This window comes from Montipora capricornis, chromosome 6, assembly GCF_036669925.1.
Source record: "Montipora capricornis isolate CH-2021 chromosome 6, ASM3666992v2, whole genome shotgun sequence".
NCBI classification, from domain to species: Eukaryota; Metazoa; Cnidaria; class Anthozoa; order Scleractinia; family Acroporidae; genus Montipora; species Montipora capricornis.
Genome location: NC_090888.1, coordinates 17,114,316 through 17,118,989, shown reverse-complemented (window position 1 = coordinate 17,118,989; position 4,674 = coordinate 17,114,316). Strand labels below are relative to the sequence as shown.

The window sequence follows — 4,674 nt, the reverse complement described above, 5'->3', positions numbered from 1 at the left end:
TTTCTCCGGGTACTCCGATTTTCCGCTCTCCTCAAAAACCAACAATGCCAATTTCTACTGAATTCAATCCGGAATGCACGGACACATCTTGAACGAGCGCTCTTAAGGTCCGTGGGTAAACAAATTCCAAAAACTTCCATTCCACACAACGTGGGTAGTGGAAAAGCAAAACTGGCGTAAGGTTTCAATTTTGGACAATCTGCAGACGTTTCGTAAATTAATCGCAAAAATCAATTTTTGATAATCGTTTGCTTAAATTTACGCCGTGAGAAAAAACATACTTTTAGACAACGAATTTGCCACACCAGCAAATGTCGAGCAAACGTTCTTTAATTTTACACGGGGGGCAAAATTGTAATAAATTTAAATCAAAACACCAAATTTACTTCAAGAACAAAGATAAAACAAAATCTGTGTAAACCTGATATTTACTTTACATTTACGCCACAATTGCAGCAAAGCAAACTTAAACTTTTAAACGAAAATTGCACTAAGAGCAAATTCGTAGCAACATTAGTACTCCAAATTTACAGCAGATTTGCTCAACTGACAAACTTAAGTAAATTCGTTTTTTCGTGCAGTGCTAAGAACTTGAAGGACTCAACAGAATCTATTTCAGCCCCAGCGAGAAAAAGGGGCGGCCACACACTACTGTCATAATGAAGAAAACTAACGGGCAATAACTTGCACTTTTTGGCATTGAGCCTCATATTGTTGTTGATAGCAAAAGAATGAATATCATTGGCAATGTACCTCATGACTGATGGAGAGTTGCGTGGGACGATTTCTAACACAGTTAAATCATCAACAAATTTAACCCTAGGACCCCAGGATCTCAACAGATCGTCCACCATGACAGCAAATAATATCGAACCCAACCTGGTACCCTGTGGTAATCCTCCATTAAGCATCTTGGTAGACGAAAGTGAAGAGTCTAGACAAACCCTTTGTGTCCTGCCTATTAGGAATGCAGCAACCCATCTAACTAAACACCCGGGTAGTTCGTACTTACCTAAATAAAAGCCTCGATGAATAAAAGCCTCGGTGAATAAAAGCCTCGACTTTGTCTCGGTTATTATTCTACGCCTTCGGCGAATAATTGTTAATTATTGAAAAATAAAATATGTCTATTAAAAATAGAAGAGTAACCAGGTTTTGGAAATATATTCATATATATGAAGATAAAATATGTCATTAATTGCAGTTTTAAAGAAATTGGCTTTAGCAGATCCGATTTTATTGTAAGTTGTGTTCTTGCTTATTTTGTGCAATCTCCAGTCTTCATCAGTTTTCGTCCTACGTGCTTTCTTTCGTAGTTTGTTTCGACGTCTAATAGTGTCAAGTAACTGTTCTGAAAACCAAGGAGTTTGGCGGGGTCTTTTGACGCGCTTTTGACACGGGGGAAGATGCTTGTTTACCACTGAATTGAAAAGAGAATACCATTTTTCTAAGCTCGCGTTTACAGTAGCTATTCGATTGTAGGATGATATCATTAAACGGCAACTGCTGTATCATCTTTTATGCTTGTAGCCTAACACGCGCACTCTAACTGGGGCTGAGCAAGACCATGGAAACAAGCGAATTCCTAGGAAGCCTCAAACGCCTCATAGAAAAGAAAGGAAGACCCGATAAGATATACTCGGACAACGTGAAGACGTCGTAGTAGCTGCTGGCTTAAGCGAGTTCGCCAAGACGAAAGATTTCATCATTTGCTAGCGACAGAGAATATAAAGTGGCAATTTAACCTGAGCCGCGCCCCCCGGTGGGGCGGTCAGTTTGAGCGTTTGGTAGGGCTTGTCAAGAAAGCCCTAAACAAGACGACTGGAAACGGTTACCTGAGTTGGACAGAACTTGGGAACTGCTTTTAGATGTGAAAGTAACTCTAAACAACCGTCCCTTGGCATACTTGGAAGACGACGTTCAAATGCCCACTATAACGCCAAATAACATGCAGTTCGTGGGGACCACGTGCACTCTACTGCTGGCCTACGAAAACAAGCCAAATACTTGAAGCGTTGCCGTATGGAGCAGATGGACAAAGACGTATCTAAGGGCACTACGAGAGCGACACAATTTGAATCACGATGGGGAAGAGGATGCTCTCGCTATTGGAGAATTGGTCATAATTCATTCTGAAGAACGTAACTGAGGAAAGTAGCCACTGAAAGTTGTGAAGGAGCTTTACTCCGGGCCCCCTTAAACAAATTGCTTTGCCTCGTAATTTTGCGGTAATTTGGTGTTCGGTTCTTTTGAGTGGGTTAACGTTTTCATGCTAAATTACGGAATAATGAAAAAGGTTATTAGTTTCACTCTTCCTGACTTTTCCCCAGCAACGGTGTTAATTCATTCTTATAAGAAACTAGCTCCTAAAGCTCTGGTTGCTCTTTCAAAGTTACGATCAAAGTGTATGTTCTCCTAAAGTCCTGAATTTGGTTTGGAACAGGTGGTCGACAATGTTTTTTTTGTTGTTGTTTTTTTTTGGGTTGATTTTTCTTAAAATTTTTATTTACGTCATTTACGTCACGATACTTACACTACTGACAATAAGATACGTGGACTACTTACAATACGGTACCTATACTACTTACAATACAGTACTTACAAGCTCACAATACAATGCTTACTTTAAACTATACACAACAAATGCTATACAAACAGGTAGGTCAATTAACAAGTAAACTAAACTTACTTAACAAACAAATACTATAATCGCTGAAAGAGATGGGTGGATGATTTAAATGAAAAGAGGAGGAAAATATTCATAAAAAATATATATTCGCATTTAGCTAGGGGCTTACCAGGTACGAAAAAAGAACAACTAATTTAACGGAGAAAAAGCTTCTATTTTTTTCAAGGGCGGTCAAACGATTACTGCTTAGAGCTATCTATTTTTCAATTTGAACATGATTGTGTTCAGTTTACTATTGAAGGGGGACACACAAAGGGAGGCTCCACCTAATTTGCAATAATAAAGATGATATCTTGCAAGTACAAAAACAAGATCAATAGCTGTCTGAGTAGGGACTTTTGACAGCCCCATCAAATGAAGATCTGAGATAACAAAATCATTCCCAAGGCCCCATTGAAACAGGAATTGTTTAACATCTTTCCAAAAACTTTTGTTATGAAACAGCTCAGAAAAAGATGAGTAATAGTTTCTGTTTCTCGTTCACAAAAGCAACATTTATCTGATTGTACAAGGCTCATTCTCTTCAGAACATCATTTGTGGGAATCCTCCGATGTAAGAACTTAAAATGAAAGGTTCTTAAATTGATAAAAGACGTACATTTAAAAGCAATTGTGTATGGTAAGTTTGGATATGAGCTTGAGCTTGACAGGTTTCCCAATTTTCCACACTAGCTTCCTTCACCCTTTCCACCACGAGACATCGAGAAGAGAACCAAACTTGGAGGAAACGCAGGAATACTTGGCTGTTTGTTTATCGGCAATAGACAATGTGCTGAACTCCAGGTAAGAATAATGCGTCATTCCAGTCGATACATCAAAACAGCAAGGACAGCTTGAAGTTCGTACCCTTTCAAGGAGCTGGAGAATTCAAGATGACAATGCCTGGGCGTAAGGCAATTCTCCCTCAAGTAATGGGCGTGGTTGTAAACAAGATTTTCAAGAACAAATACTTAACATCTGAACTCTTTATTCATATTGAGGCTAATGGCGGGTTTCTTCCACTCGATTAATTCTGGTATCTCCTAAAGAAAGAGGTCTATGATGAAGTTCCTCGACCTCGTCCGCTCCTGCCAGACTGCTGGGAAACGATGCCGATAGAAGAAGCGGTTTCTTAAATGAGGAAGCTACTGCAAACAACTGATCCAGTCGAGAGATTAAGCCAAGAAGTCGAAGAAGCGAAAGAGAGCCTGAATACTGGCGTTCCTGTACTTCTTCAGAATTTCTTTTATCAGTGTTACGCAGCATTCGACGCAGCCTTCAACTACTTCTCAGCCGAGGATCGCATTAGGTTCGAAGAAATAAAGACGGAACTGCACTTCCTTACTGGTCCCCTCACTCCCAGTTTAAAATGCTGAAGAGATCCTGGCTATTATGAAAGACGGCTACCTTGAAGTAAAAAGCATTGGAACAAACTATGAAATTGAGGAAGCAAAAGATAAAGGTGGCATCAAACTGTCATGGAAACCGGACGGTGTTACCTTTTTGCGAGGCTCAACATGACGTCATGATCGATGCCACTGGTCGATAGGCTGCATTTGAGAAAGAGTTCTCCCCCTTGACGACATCTCTACGAAAAGCAAAAAGCTCATCAAAGAGACTTTGGTCCATTTCCGAAATGCGAAGGTGTTCCAACATCATGAGGATAATCCAACGTTGTGACGAGGAATGGGGTCAATTATTTCCGCCCGTCTGGTGCCCTCATTGATATCAACAATTTCTCCTTGGTTCCTGGAACTGAAGATCCTTAACCTCCCATCTATTACATGGGACCTTTTACTATGGGACAGGTGGCATTCCCACAGGACATGAGTGTCTTCACAACGGCCACTGAACGGGCAATGGCAGACCTTATCAAACGAGGCGCGCTTGAGCGTGACGTTAACTATGAAGTGGAGCATGACACAACGCCAATTTACGGCTGGCTAGTGAATACTAAGGGCTGGGACCTTGTACTATGGGACAGGTGGCATTCCCACAGGGCATGA

General features: G+C 40.6%; 1 pseudogene; it reads left to right on the top strand.

Annotated features, from left to right (window-relative positions):
* Nucleotides 1-3,804: 3,804 nt before the first annotated feature.
* LOC138053297 (uncharacterized) lies at nucleotides 3,805-4,674 on the top strand (annotated as a pseudogene).